This window comes from Takifugu flavidus, chromosome 13 (assembly GCF_003711565.1).
Source record: "Takifugu flavidus isolate HTHZ2018 chromosome 13, ASM371156v2, whole genome shotgun sequence".
Taxonomy (NCBI): domain Eukaryota; kingdom Metazoa; phylum Chordata; class Actinopteri; order Tetraodontiformes; family Tetraodontidae; genus Takifugu; species Takifugu flavidus.
Window position 1 is genome coordinate 2,402,081 of NC_079532.1, and position 25,673 is coordinate 2,427,753.

The 25,673-nt window shown below is 44.6% G+C and overlaps 1 protein-coding gene across 4 annotated transcripts in view; it reads right to left on the bottom strand.

Moving 5' to 3' along the window:
• lrrc4ca (leucine rich repeat containing 4C, genome duplicate a) overlaps positions 1 to 25,673 on the bottom strand; it is a 73,808-nt gene that overhangs the window by 16,916 nt on the left and 31,219 nt on the right. Inside the window, exons 1-2 of one of the 4 annotated variants that reach the window (XM_057052119.1) lie at positions 16,092 to 17,608; positions 10,560 to 10,730 (exon numbers count right to left, since the gene is read on the bottom strand). The exons of 1 other annotated variant lie outside the window; for it this stretch is intronic. The gene's annotated coding sequence lies outside the window, so the exon portion shown is untranslated. Of the gene's footprint in view, positions 1 to 10,559; positions 10,731 to 16,091; positions 17,610 to 25,673 lie in introns of those variants that run through there. 2 more of the 4 variants (XM_057052122.1, XM_057052116.1) reach the window with 2 other exon arrangements.

Sequence of the window (25,673 nt, forward strand, 5' to 3'; positions counted from 1 at the left end):
GACTGCGAGAGGGGAGCGGGGTTTATGTGAGGACACACTCTTCATTATTTCCTGAATAGAAACAAGCCTGCTCTCTGCTAATCTCCCCCACAACAGTAACAAGAAAATGGACTCTTGCTTTTGCGGAGCTTCAAAGGCGGACGCTAACAATGGACGAAGCATAAATCAAATTTGAGCGCACCAATGCAATAACCTTCTTATTTTGTTCCTCTTCCCTTCCCGTGTCCTTTCATTCACCTTCCCTCCACCTCACCTGTCTTCTCTTGCTCTGGGGGACGACTGAGGAGGCGGGATCGTATGGAAACCCACATCATTTGGACTCTAAATCGCACTCTATTTTAGCCGAACCTCACGCTGAAAGAAATGAGTCCATAAATGGGATGCCGCAGAAAAGCAGTGAACTTTAATTACTGAAGCAGAACCCTCGGCACGGGTCACTGCCCCTTCCACTGCTGGAGCACTGTGGGCTCTAACAGCGCTCGGGTGGGAGGCTAACTGTCTTCATCTGCTCTGATTAATTCCGTTCGCTCCCTGTGTCGTGATTATGCGTTCAACATGCAGTACAACACCATTGCAGAGCGAGGGCGTTTAGAAAGTCAAGAAAAGTCACTCTAATTCACATGATGCTTTACACATGTGCACACATAAGCTCAAAATGATTTACTAACTAAATGTGTTTTTTCCTGTTATTATTATGGGATTTCTCTCTTGGTTAATGCATGCTGTACTGTATGAGGGAGGAGGGATCAAGCCCCTTTGATAACTAGCTAAGAACACAAGAGACACTCTGGAAAACAAATTAAACATGATAAATAAGCCTGCCCCCCCACCCCCTCTGGTGGCTCAGAGGGACAGGCTAACGTATGTCTGAGTGCGAGTCACGCGCACAGCAAGGAGAGAGGGCGATACAGCAGCTGTGATTTCCCACAATTTCTTTTTCCGGGACGGCTGCCAGGTCAGATGGCTCGGCTCGCCATGACCTGTGTAAAATGTTACTGCCGTTCGTCGGTGTTTTATCTTTCTGTATTAAATGGACGGTGTAAATTCTGACCTGCGCCGAAGAATATGTGGAAGGTCTGGATGGAATACCAACAGAAAGCTTTTATTTAAAGTCACTCATCCTCCTGGCTGCTGTTGAGAGCAGAGAACTTCAGCTGAAAGCTTCTGTTCAAGTGGGCCCTTTTCTTCCTTAAGAAATATTGCCTGTTTATTCTTTTTTTATTTTTTTGTCTGAATTTATTTTGTTGCTCCTGCGATCACAAGATTATGGAAGCGCAGCCGATTGTGTGCAGTTTAATCTAGATGCTACCCGATTAGGCTTTTTTTTTTTTGGCCGCGCCTCTTTGGGCCCGTCGAGGATATCAAGGACATCAAGCAAAATGGGAAGCAAAGAATTAAAGAGGGAGTGAGATGAAAGGATAAAGAAGGTCATCAGACTGTTGAAGGGTCAGCAGATAAGCCGACTGTAGAATGCTTAATTTGCCGCGTTCAAAGGACTTGCGAATGAAAGTGAGCATCTCCCAAACAGACACTCTGGCTGTAATGCTGTTACAGGACGTGTGCACGCTACTATGATTGTGTAGATGAACAGATGGGTGGATTTCGAGATGTTGTACACCACGATGTCAAAGGTCACAAAAAATCAACCGTGCTGATGAGAGTTAAAAAACACTGGAGCAAGCTAGTAGTGAATACCTCCTACAAAGAGCAAAAGCAAGAGCACTGGGACGGGGCTGAACTCTTCCGAGAGTTCTCACAATTCCTCCAAAAGCACTCTGATGACTCATCCACAGAATAGGTCATCTGAAGAACTTGCGGGCCTCTCTCGCCTTAGATAAGGTCAGCATCCCTGATTGCACAAAAGGAAACCAGCACCCGCTGAGTGTGTTACGTTAACATCGATGGACTTTGACACAATATTCCAAAAGTAAAAACGAGTCCGGATAAATCCCAAACATCACATACTTGTCTCTATGGAAGTAAGTGACTCAAAGGAGCTATTAAGTCTGTGCTCCTTGAGAAACTTGAGGAACATCCATCTCTCTGAAGGTTCTCATTCATCCAAATCAGAGTAATTCTTCCAGATATGGTGAAGAGTCAGCTGGACTGGGGTTGAAAACTCTTTACAAGAGTTTCAAAAACTTACATCTCAGCACCCACAAAGCTGGTCAGAACTGAATAAACCTCTCAGATGAGAGGTGAAACATCCAGTTTCTTCCAAAAAGCAAGTTAATGGAAGAAAGCTTCCATCACCAGCTGAATGAATACAGTCTTTTGCTTCTGAGGGTGAACTGGTCCACTGGGGTGAAGACAGAGCAAAGCCGGTAGGTGAGGCTCCAAGTATATCAGTCAGTACATGTTGTGACTCTCACCCGTGGTCATGAGCTTTGGGTAATGACAGACAGGACAAGATCAAGTACAAGCGACATCATAATCCTCAGTGGGTTGGCTGTGCTCCTGGAGGAGGCCAGAGCATTGAGAGGAGGTGAGATTGAAGCGATTAGGGTGCCTCCAGAATGGAGGTGTTTTGGGCATGTCCATCCAGGAGTGGACCCGAGGACAAACCAAGAGAGACTGTGTCTCTAGGCTGGCCTGGGATTCCTCCTGAGGAGTTGTTGGCTTTGCAACCTGCCCCTGCTACCCAGTGACTCTGGTGTCTGTGGTCATAAAATCGGTCAACAGACTGGTGATCCATCTGAAAAACATGGTTACCCCCCCTGCTGGACCCCCTGCCATTTGCCTCTGAGCCTAAACTACATCCTGCATCATTTGGATCCTATCCTATCTGTTCCACTTTGCTGAGCCCAGCCAACTCTCCGAGGATTACCAGCACCCTTGCAGACTGGAGGAGTTGCTGAGGCTGGGATAGTTCACCTCCACAGCCCAGGCCCTCAGCACTGGCGCTCCCCAGGGGTGTGTCCTGCCCCCACTGCTCTTCACACTCTACACAAACGACTGCATCTCCAAACACCCTGACGTGCAACTTTGCTGGTGACCCAACCGTCAATGACACAATCAAGGATGGAGACGAGCCTGTATGTCGGCAGGAGCTGGAGCAGCCTTTGGTGAAGCCATATAAACCTGAAGCTGAAGACAGTGACAGCCCTCAACAATGCTGCTCCTCACTATAAACACCAGCCCTGTAGCCATGGAGGCAGACAACAAAATCACTAAATACAGCTCTGCAAAAAAGCATCATTTCTGATATGGTCACACTAACAATTAGAAAATAAAAATACACAGTTGTGGTTCAGTAAACCGGTGATAATGAGCACACCAGCATGGTGAGGGCAGCAGTGGAGTCAGAAACGGACTCAGTAGCGTCTCCTACACATTCAAATCTCAGCTTTGGTTACTGAAATCTTGAGTAAAACACTGCTGAACACACACAGTCACTCACACACTCCTCTACCTTCCATGTAGAAGTGGGCCTGTTATACAATTGAATTCTGGTGAATCACTACCCGTTGGTGTCGTCTCCTGGTGCTTTACGTAACCAGGTTTTAATAATAGACTCTGTGAATGATCTCACAAAATACTGGTGCTTCCTGACCAAAGAAATCTTACTCCAGTTAATCCATTTTGGGGATGAATCAGGTTATGAGACACTCGCAGGAAGAAGAAATGAATCAAAGACGTATGTTTCCTCCTGCCATGCACCCAACTCACCCACGGGCGTAATGGCCTCCGCTGTTTGAGAGAGAAGTCTCAAACCTTTTATTTCGCGTCTTAAAGCACTGATCCAAAGAGTGGCGCGTACAGATCTGTTACAGAACCAAAACCAGAAGCCTCTCCAGTTTGAACTTAAATATATACTCCATTACAGAACACAGCGGAGGACCTGGGGTTGAGGGCTGTTTACAGCACTCAAGGCTCTAGAAAACTACAAACCAGCAGTCGATTCTTATACAATATGCATATGACATACCAACCCAGACTGAGGGAAGCGGAAACATTTTACATTCTCTTTGTAACAAAGATGCAGGGACTTTGCCTGTGAAACCTTTGTTCCCAGTGCATTCGTGGCAGATAAATTACACAGCTTCAGCTGGAGATTTACAAAAGACTGAGTGAGGGACATGCTCAGCTGGCAGACATTTAACTTTGCCAGAGACCCTGGGAGCATGTGTGTGTGTGTGTGTGCGTGTGTGTGCGTGTGTGTGTGCATGTGTGTGTGGTTCAGAGAAAGACTGACTCCATGTTTGCAGTCACATCACATCTCAGTTCACAACCAAATTGATTAAGAAAGCCACTAAGCAGACTAATTTGAGGCTGAACAATTACTGTCAACTGCCGGTTTCTTTTGACGACGTTAGAAGACTTTAATGCTTATCGGATCTAATCGTACTGTCAATGCGCTTTGGAGCTTCACAAAGGCATTTCTCTTTTTTCTTTCTTCTATCCACAAGAGAGACCCAGTATTCTGTATGCATATGTATTATTTATATGCAGACATGGGCTGCATAATCAGCCCTGTGTGTGTATACTTCACTGTGGAGGAAGTGTGTTCGGTACTGTACGTTTCCTGTACTTTACACGTGTGGAGGTGTATCTCGGTCTATTTATGGATGCGGTCCTCTGAGAGTCACAAAGCAAATTCCATTGTAACCCCTGAGCCTGCAGGGGGAGCTGAAGCCATCCGTCAGAGCGAACACGTTCTCCATATGCAAACAAATAAATTAGCACACTTTCTTGCCACGGCAGAGCTATATGATGGAATGCCTCGTGCGATGATGATGAGTCAAACCTCTCGCCGTGTCGGAGTGAAAGGACGGGACGGATGAGAAATAAGGTCAAGTGGATCCGTTCCGTGCGGAGCCAGAGCGGAGTTAACGCACATCACTTCTTTTAAAGTGTGTCGCTCTGAGAGCTGTGAAGAGGTTGACTCCACACGATTGTGTGGCACCTTTTTTTTTTAGGTGCTGTTGTCCTCTAGGAATGATTAACCCAGAAGAGCTTAATATAGAAGGAGAAGAAGAAATAGATGGGAGACTGATGACATGGAAAGAGGAAATGGGAAAAAAATGTATTCCGTTGAGTCTCTTTTATATGTCTGCACATCAAGCCGTGTTCACCACCATTTGGCTCTTTGTCTCTTAATTAATAGTGACATTAATCAGGCAGAAAATTGTGTGTGTGTGTTTCTGTCCTCATAAGTGCAATGCCCCTTTAGTGAAGCCATTTCATATCATCACTTCCCTCCTGATAGTAGTGTGAAGTTCCTTTCAGGTAGCTTTAGCGAGCGTGTTTATGTCAGCACCTCTCTTATTGTGTGTCAATGACTCACTCCTCGATCTGCCTTTTGAGAAGGTGTCGGTGTCAGAACTCAGAGCGCTCCCGCAACGAATGGCGACAGCTAATTCTGGAGCGGTACGGTATATCATTTATATGGGTGCCTTAAGCCCGTCGTCGCATTGCCTCCAAAGCGGTAATATTCCAGTGATTGGTGATAAATTGACTGCAGGGCCCCCGAGGTGAGTGATCATGTCTGCAGCCATTCTGGATAATTGTAGCACGGTGGCGGAAGCAGCAGGGGTGGGCTTGGTTAGCGCGGAATACCAGCCAAGCCTGCTAGCTCACATCCAACCATCAGTGCTAATCTCCCGCTATGTGTTAACAATAGCGCTGATGTGCTCGCCTTCTCCCCAAAGCAGGCCTTGTTTGTGCCATGCACCAGCAGCCATCCATCTTTAGCTTCCCCATTACCAAGGGAACACTGCAGCTGAAATCAGCCATTGACAGTCCCCTGGAATAGCTGAGTAATTGAAGGCGCTCAGGTTAGCAGATTCAGCCTTTGCATTCGCGGGGAAATGTGTAGGATGTGGATAAACAGTTGCCTAAACCAATTACTTTGCATAAATCACCAAGATTAGGACAAAAAAAGAAGAAGAATCAAATGAAACAGGGTGGTGGAGACAAAGTTGGGGGTATACAGAAGAGTGACTGAAAAGACAGTGATTAAACCGGAGGAGCTAAACAAATTAGCCTTTTACACCATTAGAGTTGCAGAAGTCAGCAGAAATAATGACGCTGATGAATTTGGAGATAGTTCCTTTCAAAGCAATTACTTTCACTGACAGTATTACCGGATTTTGCTTCTCCACTGACATTAGGCTAAGCTAGTTTCTCCTGGTGATGGCAGCTCTCTTTTAATGTTTGTCACTGGCGCTCCACCGCAGGGATCTACATGATTCTTAAAAGAAACCAAAAGCCGTTGTGGTTTCAGTTTTAACAAAGCGATCCAAATGGCCGGCAACTGCTAGCAAATAAAATGGAAACCTACAAGATTTTCTTTTGATTGTTACTTAATTTGAAACAAAAAACCACTGTACATGTTTTATTATAACATGTATTAACTTTCATTATTCTAACATTTTTGTGTGTAATTAAGTTAATGACTGTATGCTTATCTGTACATGTAAGGATGGGATCTTTATCTAACAAGAACTATATTTACTTCAGTGTTTATCTATAGTAACTCTGCTCTGGCACATTTCAGCCCAGCGGCACTGGGCTAAAAAAAGTACGTTGGACCTCAGCTGCACTCAAAAGAGGAGGGCTGCCCCCACGGCATGTCAAACGGTAATCCTGCATTTCAACATACTCCTACACTCGGATTCTAACTTGTCCCTTTGCATTTCTCCTTCTCGAAACCTTCATCTTAAGGTTATTAGCAGACGTGACAGGCTGGTTGTGTCTTCTGCAAAAGTCTTAAATTGAAAGTCGATCTAAACGCTGGTTCAAAGCAGATCCCAGAAAACCCAAAGGGGGGAAACAGCATCCTCGTTATGGTGGACGCTTCCTCGATTAGTCTGCGTGGAGCATGAAGACTTCTCTCCCCCTTAGATGATTGACAGATGAGGACACAGTTACAGAAAGTGAGACCGCAATGTCACACACTACAGCAGGTTAGATTTGACGTGGTGGCGGGTGCTAACACGCCGGTTCCCAAGCAACAAGGTGTCGCGCACACAGCAGCCTTTTCAGCCTTTTAACCATTTTCAAGGTTAAGACAACGCTAAGCTAGGTGGTTGCTGCATTTCACAATCAAATAAAACAGATATTGATGTAGCCAGTGTGACAGTCACATATCTGTTGAGAGGCAAACTACAGCCTGCTCGCCCAGCTCCACGGGGGTGAACAACACCTACGATTCTTTAAATCTTTAATCTCCAAGCCACATTTCCTCCAGTTTGTGCTCACCGCTGCCCGGGGTAAAAGACGCTTCCTGTTATAAATGTGTTATACCTGACGACACTCTCCATTGAGGTGTGAGTCTCCTGATTTCTGACCCTTTCCCCGCCCTCCTTTTGATTTTTTTATTACTCCCATGATACATCTGATATCAGCACGATATGAGTCAACAGGGTCTTTTATGTGTAGTGCTTCCTGGCTACCTGGCAACCCAACCCAAATGCCCCTGAACTAAATGCCTTTTGTAATGTATGTCAGTGCTCTGAGCGAGACAACAGCCAAAAAAAGAAGTTTGGGATGAATTTTTAGTTGGTGCGACACCTTCAACCGTCTAGTCGCAAATTTGTTTTGAGTTTGTCGATTTGTCGGAACAAAGCGGAGAATAGTGACGTGAGCAATTGATGTGGAGCCTTGACGCGAGGTCCATTGTTGCAGATTTGATTGTAGTTATGGATTTAAAGTGCGCTGAATCTTATTTATTTACATTCCTGTTGTTCATTTGTGGTGTAAGGTTAGGTGGGCCGCCGCGAGTAGAACATTCCAACCGCTAACCTAGAAATCCTTTTTCACATTGGCTGGTATTTAAACTGTATAATTAATTTCACATCACTTGGGGGGGTCTTAAAATGAAATTTTATTTGTATCCAGAAGTCGGCTTGAATGATGTCATGACCAGTGTCACTTTCTTAACTAGCTTTTCAGGAACCTGCAGTGTCAAGACAATTGATAAAAAAATATATATGTATGTATTTTATTTTTTTCTGAATAGAAAACAAGCAGTTCTCGGTCTCTACTTTAAAACTAATGAGGCTTGTTAAGATCCTATCAGGCAAGGATGATACAGTTGTGGATTCACTGTTGATGTTCACGAGCATCTGCATGATGATGACGATCACACCTCTATTAAGAGCTATTAAAGAACCCTAAACCACCCCGTGGGCCCACCAGTTAGAAGAACTTGTTTTTATGACACATTAAAGCAAGAAAGCTCATCTGGATTAGCAGAACAACGGATATGAAGCCTCTTACGTACCTTTGTTTAAGTTTCACCAACCGGCATTTAGAAATCCAGAAAAGAGACTTTAGATTAGTTACGTTGTTCTCTGAGCACTTAATTATTAAAAAGCCTGAAAAGAATGAGAAAAATCTTGTTTAGCGGCATGTAGAAGGTGGAAAATGGAGAGAAAAGGGGTAAAGTGCTTCTTCATCAAAACCCACAGAGCATTATGCAGCAGCTCGTGTTATCATGTCCTCTACTGCTTCATCAATTAATTCGGATTAGGGTCCACGTTACAGCGGCTCCGATCACAATGCAGTTGATCCTTTGATGTTGAAACAAATGAGAACAAAAATGGCAGGAAGCTCTTATGAAGATTTGTCAGCGGAGGGAACCGGATCTCCCCCTAAGTCCGGGAATCTCTCTCCTCTCGCAGATGAAATCCTCCATTGTCAGGTTATGAGCAAATGGAGGAATCGTCGCTTCGCCGAGTGAAAAGGAAAGAAGAATAAACCCTCCCTCTACACTTTCTACCAGCCCGACCATCCGTTTAAATCTATTTCCGTTTTTGACATTTATAGGTGTGCGTTTCACACTTGCAGTATAATTTATAGGACTTATACGGCTCGTGCGTAGATTGATAGGTGCCATTCTTAACCGGCTGTAATGAACACTCGATGGCCGCAGCAGTGTTGCTGTGTTGGATCTGACGCCGAGCCCGAATGGTTCTTCATTTAAATCAGATTTGCCTCTGGAAGATGGAAGCTGTTGTTTTGTTTTATGCATAATTTTACTTGGAACAAGGAAACACAATTTCCCATTAAGGTTAATCCGACATGAAGCCAAAAGAATCCTGATTAGCAAAAGTGACGCCAGACGTCCAAAAAGAAAGACGCAGAAGGAGGCGGCGGCTCTTGATTTATAGATTCCTCATTGATGACGTGATGCTCATTTAGTCCTTAAAAAGATGGTGATGTTTGTTTATTTATTATGTTTGTGTGCAAAAATGCAGTTGAGCTTGTTTCTGTGGTGCTACGGTATTCCATCGGGTTAGCCCTTTTAGCCTCACATTCCTGTGACCTCTTTTAACTAACACACACTCTTCACTACAGCCTTGCAAGATTTTTTTTTTTTTTTAAACGAACTGGCACGGCATAATTGTGCCTTATAGCGCAGATCTGTAGGATATGATATCCGGGACCTTTGAAGGAGCTGCAGCTGAAGCTAATGAATGCAGGGGAAATCTGTGTATTTTCCTGCGTCTATTAGGCTTATTATACATCGGAAGCATACTGCCGATGTAAGGGAGAGGAAGGATCGGGTGCCAGTGACTGCAGGGGTCCCACCTGCTTCGTGAGGCACCAGTGACCCCTTTGACCTGTCCTTGCTTCCATAAAAAGAAACACACCTAAGGACAGCATCGGCTCTATAAAAGACAGGTCTTCATCTCGCATATTTGCATTTGCCTGGTTCTAACCTGAGCCAGCCGGTTTTCCGTTGGCCTCGTTTTCTCCGACATGTAGCCTAAAAGCCAGACAGTCGCCTCACGCGGTCGGATCAGACGCAGATTTAAAATGAACACCTGTCCACGTCGGCGGCATTGAGGAAGGAGGGAACCCTCCTCGAGACGGGAGCGAGCGAAAGCTCCAACCGCTCTCCGGGAATCCAAAAAAAATGACTGAAGAGGAGCTGAAAACAGTGGTCGACCTTTGTTGCAACACCCACACGTACTATCTCTCTCTCTGTCTCTCTCCCCACACCACACACACACACACACACACACACAATCTTCAGCAGTCCTATAGAGAGAACGCAATACCCACAGCTCATGAATACTACAATGAGCCGAATCTGGGTCATTAATATGACACATTCATTACACTTGAGCCCAATTAGCAGTCAACATAAAGCTTAGAATGTTCCCCTGCTACTAAACATAATCACTGTATCACTGGGACAGACTCCAGAGTGGAGACACATCAAACCACACAGTCGCACAGCCGCCCATATCAAGGACTCCTTTATAGATCGCTCTGCCGAACGAGGAGGTCACAGCTGCTGGATTTACCCAACAAGGTTAAAGAAATAGTTCCCTAATTTGTTGACTTGAAACCTTCACATATAAGCAGACTGGATGTCTCTTATGTCTTGTTTGCGTGATCACCCGGGGGGGCGGTGGCAACACACGATCGAGACTCAGGCCGACGCCTACGTGATCCACTCTGAGGAAAAACCTTGAGTCGAGCATACGAAGCTGCTTCAAAAGAAACACTCCAACAATGATCTGTGCTTTAAAAGGTCAGCCCCACAGGATCAGACTCCGCCCCCTAATCGTGGTCGAGAAGCCACTAAGGCGGCTAAAACTCACATGATCTCTCGCAGCGGGAAAATCTATTCCCAGGCAAGCTGGAAGAATCCCCGCTGGGAATTAAACCCTCTCCTCTGTCATGCCGACACGGGTTCCACCAGCTTGATGTCTCACGACTCCCACCGAAACACCAAACGATTCCAGAGTGAGCGACTGCGCTGGTGTGGAGGCCTGCCTCGTGAAAAATAAGTGAAAGGCAAAAAAAATAAATCTATTAATGACTGTCTGATTTAATCTTATCTTGTTCCTGGATGTTACAGAATGCAGTTTTAGGATCTCAATAAAGGACAGCCTTGTTTTAAAGGAGCGAGAGCATTGTGGCTGACTTTTAACAACAGAATGGGAGACAGTATGGAGAGAAGAGGACAAATAGCTCGCGCCTTTGAGCGTTTTTTTATACACAGACCTTTAAAGGGACATGCTGGAACCAGAACAACCACAGAGGGACTGTATCTCCTCTGATGTTCCACTGATTTACTACAAACAAATGAAACATGACAAGACCTTGAATGTTGTGTGACACTTCTCTCTCTTCAGTGACAGAAGGACTGCAGCCAAATGCTGAGGAGTCTGGCGCGGTTCTACAGGAGGCCCACACACACATACGCACACTCTTTTTGAGATTGTCGTTGTGGCTGCTTGGAAACGAGCGCATGTTTCTGAATATATGAGATGGCATCTGCTCAGGATTAATCTGTGTATGAGCGAGATTAGCCATTAGCCAAGCATGTGTGAGCACCCTCCTTCCATCCAGGTCCTTACGCATTTTCAGAACTTGTCTTCTCTCCGACACGCACGCTCGGTGCGAGCAGACTGACAGCGCCTGTCACAGGGTCCTGACCCGAGTGGCGAAACGGACGGGTATCTCCTCAAATTCCCCAGAGACAACTCGGATTAAATCAAGTGTGAGTCTATCCTTGTCAGATCAAAACTCTCAGAGTAGGGCAGGTTCTCCGACATGCAGGTGCCAGGATGAGTGACACAAGAAGGTCAGGGAGTAATGAGGCTGAGCAGACAGCCACAAAAACAAGGAGATACAGACACTTGATGAGCAAGATGAGCAGGAATAAAAGAAGGCTTGTGGTCTGAATTAGCTTGAATTCAGTTACCTCTTAGGTGTTTGAATGAGTGCTTTCAGGTGTAAATGGCAAACTTTTATAGGAAAAATGCAGTTTCAGGTCTCTGAAAGCAATACTATTTAAAAATAAATGTTTTCTGAAACAGGAAGTACCTGCACACTCGCACATTAACAACTAGTGGCCCAGCAGGGAAACTACAAGGCGGGAAAGAATACCATTTCTAGCAGGTCGCTGTTGTGTGAATGCGGCTTTGTTTAGCAGAGCAATTTTCTTTTTCTCTTTCCTCCAGAATGGTGGAAAATGTAACAGCATGCTGCACGGTGGGACTGGTCTGATAGCAGCCTACATAGCTATCACAAAGATCGTCGGTCACACTGAATGCAGGATATAACGACAGACTAGAGAGCTTGATGAAATACTCCACTTCCTTAACACTCATTTAGCCCCACACACCATGCAAACATGCACAGATGGTATTTCGAGCTTCTGTTGCTGTGTTTCTGGCTCTTTACACAATGTCGAAGCCCTTATTTAATAAAAAGGCCAAATTATTTCTTTAGAATTGTTCAAGATATGGTTGATGGGAACGGGATTTAATTAGGATGCTTGCCCGAGTATGAAAAGCGGTCTCCTTCATTTGTGTCTTTCTCCACAAATCAGAACCTGGTCTCATCTTTAAATGACATGGACCTAAAGAGAAGCAAAGGATTCATTTCTTTTCTTTCAGCGGTGGCTGAGAAACTGCTTGTTCAGTTGTCACAGCGAGAAAAGTTAGCCTTTTCTGCTGCTGGCGAAGCCTATTTGACTCCAAATCTGACGGCGGCCTTGTTTTGATATCAAAGCTGTGAGTCCTTCTCAGAGATAAGTTTCCTGGATTTTTTTAAAATGTTTGATTCATTTTTTAAAAACATTGATATTTACATTTTTTACCGTTTGATTTATTATTCACATCACAATAACAGTTTTTGTTCAATTTCCATTTCCAGCTCAACTATGTCTTTATTGTTGCGAGCTCACCAGGGAAAAATGAGAGAAGCCATGGTCATCGGAGTAGAGGCTGAGCGCGGAGAGGATTCCTTCTCATTAACCTAGATGACGATCAATATTTCCAACAGAATAAAATGTTGCACATAAATTACCTTTTCCTTCTGTCACCAAAGGTCCACTCCCACCTGAGGTTTAGGAGAGCTTTCAAACTGACTGGCAACACACTCGTCTTTGTTGCTATGCGACCGCTAAAAACGCAACAATCAAAATGTCTCTCCGGTGGATTTGATTTCTTTTTTTTACAATTGAGCGTTAAATTACCAAGTATATTCCGTTTATTTCAACAACAAAAGTTTGAGGAAGACAAAATGGATGATGCACACAGCTGCTCTTTTTTTACCTGTCACTTATCATATTTTGCTCCCTCATTCCTTTCATTATAAGGGACATCCAGGAAGCAGGCAGAATATAAATCCCATCTTAACTAGCCTTTTAATTTAGCAGCAGATATTAATGGGCCTCATTAGCATTTCCGAACAAGGTGCAGCAGAGAGGTGGTCCAGAATACAATTCTTAATCTCTGTTCAGATGTGTCAAGTGAAGAGATGTGAGCCGCAAAGAGGGTGTGTGAACACTAAGTCTAAAAGACGCCGTTGCCACAACTGCTAAGGTGGATGATGCGAGGCGAGCGGTGAGTAATGACACGTTCTGTATCCAGGTCAGCACTCTTAACTAAATTTCAGAATGTCAGTGAGGAAACAGAGACAGTGGTGGGGTTGGAAGGACTCTGTGAGTCGCTGAGTCACTCTGAATGGGGGTGAAAATACAAGTCTGTGTTGCGGGACAGGGATAAAAACAAACAAACAAACATCTCCAACCAATGCCACAATGAGAACGTTTGTGTGGCTTCCAGAGTTCCATGATGGGAGTTGCAGCAGAGACAGAGTGGAGTCAAAAAGAGCAATGCTCTTTGGCCTCTGGAGTGACAGAATGGCACTTTTATGATGTCTCCCAGATTATTCTCTGGGATTGATGGGCTGAGCCGGAATGCCGATTGATTAGTCCATCGACTGACAGAATGCGCCGCAGCCGTCCGCCTGCTCAGCTGTTCTTTCTCTGGACAGAACATCCAACCAGACACACTGGAGAGGATCACTAACGAGGGGCGCCACGGCAGACTCCGCCCACATCTGCCTGCACGTGTCGCCAAAACCAGACTGTTGGTCACTATTAAAACATGAAGCCATCAGATTTGACCCCCAATATTATGGTAAAGAAGCAACCGGGCTCCCAGCCCTCCGAATAAAAACTAGCTGAGCTTTTAACGTCGCGTGCTTGACGTGACAAACTGCAGCGCATTTGTCGCCAAGAGCTCTGACGGGAACAGCGCACAGCGACGTAATCAATTTTTTTTTAGAAAGTAAATAAATAAAGCTGATGTTTTGAGGCATCAACAATAGCTGTCAACAGTCACTATTGAGCAGCTTAATTCACACTTACTCACACTTAAATGCACGGCCGCTATTTATCTGGTGACAGCTGACTGACCTCGTGCACAAAAGCCACAATCAACAACCATCTGTCTGTCTGTCTGTCTGCCTGCCTGTGTCCCTCTTGCTCCTATCTATCTATCTATCTATCTATCTATCTATCTATCTATCTATCTATCTATCTATCTATCTATCTATCTATCTATCTATCTATATCTATCTATCTATCTATCTATCAAAATTTAACTATTGTTGATACAAGTGAGACAACTGACAGCTAAATTCGATTTGCAGAGATTAATCCCATTTGAGGAATGCACGCTTAATTACATGGCCCAAAGTCTTGGTCCTCATCTGAACTGAGTCATGGGCCAAGAAAGGGGGAAAAAAACCAAAAATAATAATTAAAGTGAGTGTGGGGCAAAGGCATGTGTGTGCAGTCTATTTCTTTGTGAGTGCCTAATACCTCGCTGCAGCGATGCCCTTTCACAACTGACAAGTTCATTAATTCGGCGACACGGCCGCTCCAAACAATTTTCAAGTTAGCCTACAACGGCTGGGGAAATTGGACAAAGATGTCGACGGTGGCAAACTAATCAGCTGAAAACTGGTTTTGTGTGGATGCCGCGCTGCTCTGTGACCTAAACCATTTAAAGGACTCAGAGAGTCATTGGTGAGTACGTATGTTTGTGTGTGTGTGTGTGTGTGTGTGCGTACGTGTGTGTGTGTGTGTATTGGTGGGTCACACAGAGGCTATAAGACAGACAAATTATCTTTCTCTTTCCGTGTAAAGGTGTAAAACAGGGAGGGGCAAAGTACCCCTTGCTTGTTACTGTGAATCACTCTGCACCACCTGCCGACAAACAACTGCAATCTTGGGAGCAGTTTGAGATGATTTATCACACCAACTCCTCCAACCGGGCAAGAACCCATAAGGTTTGCTGTCTCATTTGTTCCTCAACAGTGAGGCCCGGCCACACAGAAAGGCTTTCCTTTAGATGATGAAGGTTTGGGAAAATCCGCTGACCACCGCATCAAAAACCACTACTCTGAAACACTCGTGCACCAACCTGCCGCCGTTTCCCAACTAAAACAAGATCCCCTCTTTAATTCCCAAGAAAATATCCTTCACAGCCTATAGCACATGTAATATTTAGCACAAACACGTCTACTTGGGTGTAGCTACACAACAGAAAAGGTACAAACACATCAAGCAAACTTGTTGTGCGCCGCACAAACACAGACTATGTGTCATCTGTTGCATCGACGCGCACTGGGAAGGGATTATATTCATCAGAGGAGGCTCTGATTTTCGAGGCATGAACTACAACATCCTTTCCCTCTGTGGCTCGGCGAAACCAGCGCGGAGGCTGAATATTTGATTCTTCAGCACCACGTCAGAGGGACAGCTCCCTCCCAGGCCACCACAGAGCGCCTTCTGTGTGCGCGGAGCAGACGCGCGCTTTCCGACGCTTTTCAGGCAACACGCTGGAATCTTTTTAAAGCCCTGCTGCATCTTTGATGCGCGATGCATCTTTTATCGTCACTAATCAGCTGCCCGTAGTTAAATAGATAAGAAGGGTTTTGCGGCAGCTTTTCTATGCAGTCAGAAGATACCTTCTCTGTAAACGCACTTCCCGAAATATGCGCAACACTGTGGAAAATCTTTTTTTTGCTGCTGCGATACGTGAGCGTCGTTCCACCAATCGCGTCCAAACCCAGCCGAGAGCGCGCCTCTTCTCCCAAAGCAGTGCGTATTTACAGATCCATCATTTAGACGGCATCCTTTAAGTGACGGAGGGTCTTTCCGGACGTCACCCCCGCCCGGTAAAGCCGCTGCTGCAGTCAAAGAAATGAAATCGGCAGCTGAGCAGCACAAGAGGGAGGGGGAGGGAGGGTGAGGTGCTCGTGAAAGCACGAGTGTAAAGATCAGTGTATTATTTTGTTTGGTCATTTTACTTTAAAAACTAACTTACTTGGTTTAAAGAGGTCTCTGCGATCTCCGAGGAAAGATGGCTCTTCCACTCCCTCCCCAAAAACTGCATCAGCAAACATCTGCAACTCTCAGTCGATCTCGCAGAATCCTCGACTGTGCTGTCTTGTCGGACACATTATCGTGCTCCCACTGTGAAAACGAACGCGCAAAATCCACGCGTCTGTCCGCTGTGATAGCTACTCTCACTGGCGGCGATAGCGCCCTTTCCCCCCCTTCAGGACGCACACGATGCGCTGGCACATAAGTTCCATTGTTGCGTCTACTCTCCCAATGAAGGCTGCCCCGAGATTTTCTCTGAACGACCAGCTGAGCAAAAATAGGCGACACGGGTGTTTTCTCTCCCCCCTCCTCACTTTTCTCCGAAATGACACGAGCTGCACTGCAACAGCTTCACAGCATGTAGTCCACGGAGGATCTGGTGTGGGCAATTTCCAGGGTGAAATGCGAAGCCCGTCATTAGACTGAATGATCCACGGAGGTGCAGTGGTGATCTTTAACGTCCTGATCTCAGTTGCAACTTTCCATCAGGTCCTTCTCATTTCAGAATTATTACCATCGCTACCGTCTGTTTGGATCTCGCCTCACAGGCCAATGCGGATTTTTAGCTATTTAATTCCCTTTCCAACCCTTCGCGTTATAATGGTAGAAGTTCCGCAGCAAATCCTGTAGGTGGGAGGATGAATAAAAGTTGCGGAGCTGATACAAGACCTCTCCTTTCTCCGCAGACTGCTCTCTTCTCCATTTTGAGGGGGGGAAATGCGTTAGTCTACGACGCAGCGTCGAAAAGTCCAATCCCATCCAGCAGGTATCCACAATAAGCGTCTAAGAAAACCTTCAGAATTTCAGGTAACGGAAGGAGTTCAATCTTTTACATCATTTCCACGAAGAGTTCCGATCCTCCTGCATGGATGGGAATCATAGTTCATGAGAGGCAGTTAAGACTTGTGCGCCCTCGCTCCGTGCGCATTCCGCCAATGAAAGCCTCGCCTGTGCGCCGAGACGAAGCACGGCCGCTTAAACGGTGTTGGGGGCTTTAATATCCACACAGTGCAGATCGGCCGAGCCTCCGGTTCTCCTCTGTTCCGTCGTTTTAAGCCGCGTTACACGTGATCACGAAACACCTCGCTCCAAATACGCGCACATAACTGCATCCACCGATGCGTATTTCCGTGCCTCAAATGAAACGCGCGGAACGGGCACTGAATTGATAAGTACACCGACGGGGAATCTTGGAGGTTACCTCCCACTGACAAGCCGTCCGAGTGGCCGCGTTCCGCCCGTCTCTGCTGGTCGTCCGGAACAGAACAGAATAAAGGAAAAGCCGCGTAAAGTTACTCAACGGGTTTCACTCTATAACTGAGCGACACCACAGAAGAACATTACTGGATCCACGCGATTGTCCCTTTTGGTTTATCCTTGCCAGGTTTTGCTAGAAGTAAAGAAAATGACATTTTTCCCCCCGGCTTGATTTTTGTTTTTGCGTTTCTGTGCGCTGCAACGGAGATAATAAGAAAGAAAGAGATTTAAACAGCAAAGACATAAAAAGAAAGAAAAACCTGCCTAGGCTTTTTTTTTTTTTTTTTCTCAAATGTGACATGAGTGCCACCTACCGACTGTGGTGGCCTGCGTGCCGTGTGAGCTGTGGCCCCAGGCTGACTGTCGCATAGATTGCTCTCCCCTGACAGCCCATGTTGTGTTTATACAGGCCTCTCTATATATCGCATCTATTTGTATTTTAACCTGCTGTAGGGTACGATATGAGACAACGGCCCATACATAATGTTCCCGCGCTGCAGAGAACAGTGAGCACACAGTTGCAGCGTGGAATAAATGCAAAGCACAGGAGGTGCAGACAATAAGTTTGCTGGTCCCGGCAGCAGAGCGACACAGCAGTTTTAGTCTCAGGTCTGCAGCTCTTATAAATGCTGGCTCTGTGTTATGAATTATGGAATGCACATTGCAGATTTTTAGTATGGCAGCTGACACGGGAGACTTCAGGTCCTCAGCAAGATTATTGCCTGTGAAATGCTTATCTCAGGCAACCTGCTGTACGCCGCATATTATGCTAAACTCAGTCAGATCGAGTCATGCACGGTGGAGCTTAAGTAAAAAAAAAAAAAAAGACATAAAAACTGAAATTTACAGATGGTGCAGAACGTGGCTCCAGCATTCACACGCCATATGATACAGAATGTGACTCTTTGAAGGCCAGTCTGGGGGGGGGATCTGTCCATGCCGCCGCCGCCGACACCTGATCTCATTTCCCCAGGTGCTGAAGGCGTTGCATCATTCATCTGTCTTCATAACTGTCGACCTGCCTGTCTGTTTGTCTGGCATATGTTGGTAAAGAACGCCGCCCTCTTGCTTCACAGGCAAAGGAGACGTCGTTAAATGGCTCAATCCACTCCCCGCTTCTCGCCTTGCACCGGCCTCGACACCGGTCAAACCCAGGAAGGGGATCTATTTAAATACATGTTTTCTCTGAAGATTAGTCTGTTCTTTCTGCCCATACAACGCCACTCTCCATGTTCCTTCTTGATGGTCACCACTGTGATTTAAAGCTTTTACTTTTAATCCATCCTCTTGGAGCATCTCTGGTGGCCACTAATTCCTGTACTTCAGGACTTAGTTGCGGTGCTGGGGCCATCACTGGATGACACATACCCTTTATCTTGATTTATGTAGCTCTTGGAAGCACACAGTCTGTATAGATTGTAGGATACTTAACGCATACATTCCACCATCTTAAACATTATTTCGACACTTTTAATGCAAAAATGGACCCTCCTCAAGTAACGCATCACCGCTGCGGAGTATTGGAACAGCACAGTTGAGATCACCAGGAAGAACCCTCTCAGGGCGGTGTGTGTGTGTGTGTGTGTGTGTGTGGGGGGGGGGGGGTGTAAACAGCGTGACCTTGTTTCACGACAGGGCAAGAAATATAGAAGATTCAAGAGGGCAGTTATTGCTGACATGAATGAATAGGCTGGTCTCTCACCTCCCATTCCAGCTCAGGTTCTCTACCTGGATCTTTCAGCCTCTGAGGCTGGTGCTCTTCTTTTAGCCCTCAGTGTTTTTCCAGTTTCACATATCTCTCCTTCCTGATGTCTGCTGTCATACGGGATATCTAAATCTACCCCCCCCCCCCCTTTTGATGGTAATCCACCACTGTGATGTCTGACTAATTGGCTGCTGCCATTCTATCAGTCCCAATCTGAAAGTCCCACATGACTTTAACTTATTTATTCTCCATCATCTCTGGAGGAATCCATATTGATCTTGTAACGTCTTGTCCTCTGCTTCCACGGTTGTTTATTGAGGTAGACCTCTGCCTCTATTGATCCTGATTGGTACCTCTGTGTCTTCTCAGTATCAGCCGCGCATGTTTCTGTATGTAGTAGATGCCATGATCATCCTATCTGTGCTGCCTGAGGTACCATTCAGCATGACATCATCTGCGGCAGCCTGCATCATTCAGTCATCCTGACGTACAAAGCCAAAGGTACTTGACTTAACGCGCTTCCCATCTTTTACCTCTTCTGTTGACCAGGTTATAGCTTCTGGGTAGGTGACCTCTGGCAGAGCATATGTTTAAGCCTCTGAGCGTCTTCTGACCTTCAGGAAGCTGCTTCGCTCTTTGTGGGTACTTTTTTTTCATTCATGTGGCTGTTTAATGGTTCCTGTTCCAGGTAGTTGTTGCTGTATTGCACATTTGATTTACCGTGGTCAGTCGCAATCTTCCTTCTACTCTCTGAGACCTTCTGAGTGCATTCAGTCTGTCCGAAAACCCTCCCATCGTCCCTCCTGTGAATCCTGGTGGTGTGATCCTGTGAGACGGCATAAAGCTTGATGTCATCGGAGTGCAATGGTCATTTTATCAACGTAAAGCACACACTCCCTCTACAAAACCTTTATTTTTTCTTTCTTTACAATATATTATTTTCCTCGACTCCCGTTTGGGTCACGGGGAGGAAGGTGGAGCCTATCACAGCTGCTTTACCGTTAATTGCTCTCATAAATGTATTGTTAATTCTGTAATTGTGGCTTCTTTTCGTTTGGTGTGCATCTGCTCACAAGGACGTTTTGTGTGACCATTGTGCATCAAACAATCCTCAGAATATATTAATAAAGCCTTTCTCTGTTTGTTGTCTCCTCTTTTTTTGAGACACGGCATTAATTATTCATGGCGTTCATTTTGGAGTCTAAGACATCACCGCCTGCGAGGATCATGAAATAAAGTATCCAGGTGCATTGTGGGAGGCAAATTGGAGGAAGCACACTAGTATCACACATTTGCTCATCAGTCTTCTTGACTCCCCCAGTTGTGCAGCAGAGGAAGTGTGCCCTTCTTAGCAAAACCGTTGACATCCTTTTCAGCTTAGTGTGCAGGGTCGGCAAGTGGACTTCCTCCAACAGCTCCGAGGTGAAATTGATGCAAAACTAAACTCGTCAAAGTTCCAACTCATTGTTAATTTTATCCTGTTCGGTCTCCACTTTGATGCGCACATATCTCTCCCTCTGCTCTTCATTTCTTTGTGCGACACCCCGGGTTCTTCATGTGGAACACGATCCGCGCTCCAGATACGATTATTCAAATCTCTGATTTGATCGATTGAGTCATCTGTTCCCACATTCCTCAAATCAGCAGACGCATATCAGTTTGACCTCACAAAGGCTAAAATCCCGTCGGCCGACTGGTTTGGCAGCGACCTTTGAGTCATAACTTTGGAGGAGTCCGTTTACCCGAAAGAGCAAATCTTAGAGGAAGCTCAGTGACATATCGCCTGTTGAAATGTTGCCAGTGTCATTATTCAGGGGTCAGATGTTCTCAGACAAAGTTGGGGAAGAAAATAAATTCAAAATGGGGTCATGTTTTGACCAATGAATCAGATTTCTGACACATAGATGCTGAATTATTGTGCACAGGTCATTGTTTATAGAGCTGTGGGGGAAAAAAAAGCTTCCATAATTAAAGCTGGATAGTGAGGAATTAAAATCATCTAAGGTCAATTTGACTTTCCCAAACACAAATAATGTGGGGATGGCTGTGTAACAAAAAGAGGCTGTGTAACAAAAAGAGATTGGATCAACACACAGGCACTAATTTCTATATTTGTGGAGACTTTTATAGAACGAATATGCTACCCAGCACCCTACCATAATGCTACCAATCCCAGCTAACCCCGCAAACATCCAATTTTAACCCCAACCATAAAACCATGTCCTAACCCTCAAACAGTCCCTTGAAGTTTTGGGGACAAGACAAAATGGCTCCATGGTCTTGTTTTGATAGTAGAATAAGTAGTTTGGTACTTAATATGGAGCAAATACATGGACACACACCAACTCACGCACACTCACAAACACACAAACACTCGAACAAGCATATTCTGGCACAAAGATGAAAGATGTGAGCATGTGCCAGAGCTGTTGCTCATCATAATGAAATGCAGGCTGCATCTGAAACCTCCTCCCTTGCTGTTTAGCATGGATGAAAAAAAGCTACGAGAGTTTGACGGACGATCGCGTTGAAGCCCCCGCTATCGCTAATCTTTTTTATTTTTGGAATAAAGACAGAATTTATTAGTCATTAGCGGTTTCCGCGATTGTTCACCGCACTTTTTATTCCAGCAATGAATATTCTTTATGTCCCTGTCTGAAAACAGTTTTTACATGTTCATGTACAGTTTTTATCTGCTGACTGCCCTTCCGTGCCAGTGTCAAAAATACGAAAAAAAAATACGAAAATGTGTTTTCAGTGTACAAGAACGAGCTGCATGTGTTTTCCAGGTGAACACAACACTGCACAATTTAGAGTACACAGCCAAAACAAGCAGTCAAACACCAGTATTCAATATTCCGTCACATTATGCCACATGCGCTTTTGCAGCTCCCATGTTCCTTGTTTGAACTGTCAGTTAAGAGGCAGCCGTGAAAGCCTCCACGAGTTCACCACGGAGAAGATCAGAGGATAAAGCCACGTAAACCTTGTAATCCAGCATCATAACAGATTTACACTTGGTCTAACCTCAGTTTCAGCTGGTTTATCTCCTTGGCTGTGCTCATGCAAAACAAGCAGCGCTCCAGACAATGGCATTTCCATTCACATGTGAGGCAGGGAGCAGATTTGCAGCATCTGGATGTGACAGTCTTCCTCCCCAACCCAACCCCTCCCACCCCACCCCTGTCTAATCCTCCATGCGGGTGCCTTCCTGCTCACAGACATAGGGGATCAAGTGGGCCATCCATTCCCATCCTGCATGCCATGGGGCAGATAAACAGTGCTAAACAGAAAAGATAGTCACACAATCAATAAGAAACATGATAAAGAACTGCATAGTTCATTGGCTATTTCTTTTTCTTGTCCTTTAGCTTCGTTCTTTTAAGTATTCACCGCACACAACATTTTATGCAAATGAAGATGAGATTAAGCTGTCACATAAAAAAAGTACAATGCATTTATAGATGCATTTATAGCCATTTTGCAGATGCCTCTTTTTGTAGATTCCAACAGTTTGTCCCTAATCACCTTTCTGCAAGAAAGGTCTTTTCTTTTACAGTCTGCTTAACTATAGACAATAAGAACCAGTGACTGTTAAATTGTAATATTCATAAGAGCAGCTTGAGGCGGCATCTAATGGCCAAACTAGCGGTATTTTTTAAGAGATTAGCAAGATGGAAAATAGCATATTAGGATCAGTGGTGACAGATATTCTTCAAATTTCATGCGTTTGATAATTTCATCCTGTTTAATCTCCACTTTGATGCGCACTCATCTCTCACTCTACTTTTCATCTCAGAATTCCTTCTATCCATAACACACGTCGTAGAGGAGCTCTCAGTTGGCTCCAGTACAGAAATACACACATTTATCTCCGATAATCCAAAGCATGTTCATCCTCAAATTACAATCTTTATGCTGCTTAAACTTCAGGATAACTGGCTTTATTAGGAGCTGCAGCATGCGGCAGCATCCACATTGTCAGTATTCATGGGGCGCATCAGAATTATAAGCAGTGTATTACACCTGTCATAGAGTATATGATAAGCAGCTCTGCCAGCTTCTGTATTTACACAGACACTTAACATGACCTCTCAGCAGCGGTCTTAAATATGCACTCAAGCATACTTCTAAGGAGGAAAATGCACATGAGCATGAAAAGCCCTCATCCCACTGTGCTTCGATTAGACTGCTAAAAAATTCAGTCATTTGGGGTTTCAAAACAACACAAGAAGGAACGAAACATCACATAGAAATAATAGTGCCTGAGCATGTCGGGAAAACTGAAGGCTTAATTTTAAATTTGTTGTCCTTTGAGATACCTTTACCACAAGAAAGGCACACAGAGTCAGATATAGATCTAGCAGGTTTAAGACCGGAAAAGAGATCCTTTCAGATACACTGTAATGATCCACACAAGCCAAGGCGGTTCTATTCAATTCACCGTTGGCCCATTGGTAGATACTTATTTTCGCCCCTCTTCTGTTAACCACCATTTCTACATGGTGCAGATCACAGAGGGTTGATGGGGCCTTTCTAAAGGGTCACCGAGCCAGAGGCAGATATACAGCCTGGATCATCCACCACTCCGTTGATTGACACGTCCCCATTCCCTCACAATCCACTTATTTTGTCGCTACTACTACTTTTGTGGGACAAATGTGCCGCAGAAGCTGCAGCTTATTTCATTTTTTATCTTTCTTCTATCACTCTGCTGTCCTTGGTTCCCCTTCAGAGTGTGTTAAAAAAACAGCCTGGTATGTTTTCCACAAAATTTTGCAGTAGAAGATTCATATATACTTGATGCAAACCAAAATTGAAGAAAGAAACACAATAATGTGCAATCTCATATGTTGGTAATCCAAACACACACACACACACACACTTGTTTTAATAGAAAGTCCTCACTTTGCAAACATGTCCTTGATTTGCAGATAACAATTCTAATTGTTGTCCTCACAACATAATATGTACCGGTACACACACACACACACACACACACCCCACACCCTCTAAGGCTTATTTGTTTAATTTTAGCTGTTGTCCCACAGTCACAGCTGCAGAAATGATACAGAGGAATTTACTGGAAGAGACATAGTCTGTTGTGAAGTCACAGACTGAATCATTTTGCATCCAAAGCCCTGTGGCTCCAGCCGTCAACCATCACAGCAGCCATCACAGTGTGTGCTGCGTCTGCGGAGCGATCCGAGCACTTAGATTTTGCCATAAATTCACATCTTTATGTTACACCAGAGAACATACTAACAGGTTTATTCAACTGTAACAATCCATCAACACTTTACTTTCAGGCGATTGTAACTTTCAAATATGTAAATGTGAATTTATTATGTGGATAGCCTACTGTAATAAAAACACCCTGATTGTGGCAAAAGGATTCAGGAATGTAATCACGTCGGGTTGAAGCCCCTGACTGTCTGGGTGAATCATATTAGTGGACTCGCTTTGGCTCCTTTTCTCTACATTTACTCTTTTCCCTTTGCATCGCCTGAAGCTCAATAGAAGCCCATCATGGATGTAACATATATTTGCTTTTACACATCAACAACAGTCTTGGTGAGCTGGTAATCACTGTGGCCTGGCTGAAACCACCACAGAAACCACCCACAGGGGCCCGGGCCTCAGTGTGTAACAGGTACAAATCAATACCGGCAAATGGCAGCTTCGAAGCTCTCACATAATTAGACAGATACACAAAGAGAAGCTCTGCCTGGTCCGACAAATGAACATTAAACAGGCTTTCACAGTTTCCCAGGGACATTGTTTCACATCAGGCGCTGCCTTCTATCGACGGGTGGAGTGGCTGTGTCATCAAAGTGGGGATTGATCATCAATAGGAGACCTATATTTAAAAGAACACAAGGAGGAAATGGTGGCACGTAGCAGGTATCAAACGCAAAATCATAATTAACTGTCATCTCCTCACTTATATCTTTATATTTTTACGTGTGTACAGAGAAGGTGAGTATGCTCAGGATGTTCATCATGACTCTTTCATCTTTTTTAACTCCCACACAGCAAACCGTGATCACATCTTTTCATTCCGATATGTTGTAAAAAGAAACATTCAGCCCAACACCATCCAAACCAAAATAAATAAATGTTTCATTATTGAATACATGATAAAGAAATTATTCTACAGCCTATTCTACTAAACCCTTAGATTATTCTTTGATATAGTAATAATAATCATCCCACAAAGTAGTTACTAAACTAGATATAAAGTATGTTACTGCCAAACTAGGATCCATCCATGAACTGTATGTGTCATTCATAAATTAGCATATCTTTCTGCTTCAATATCTTCTGATTTCTCACACACATAACCTCACTTATGGTGTCCATGTAATTGCAAACAGTAATTAAATATATCAATAATTAGTACCTAATAAATAGAACAGTAACATTGAAAGTTGCAAAAGATAACATTTATAATGGACAAAAACAGGGTTAACACCAACCTGAACCCACAGACACAAAGCATGCTGGGAAATTCCCACACTGACCCTCCCCAACACGCTACAATATAAAGTTCAAGCAAGT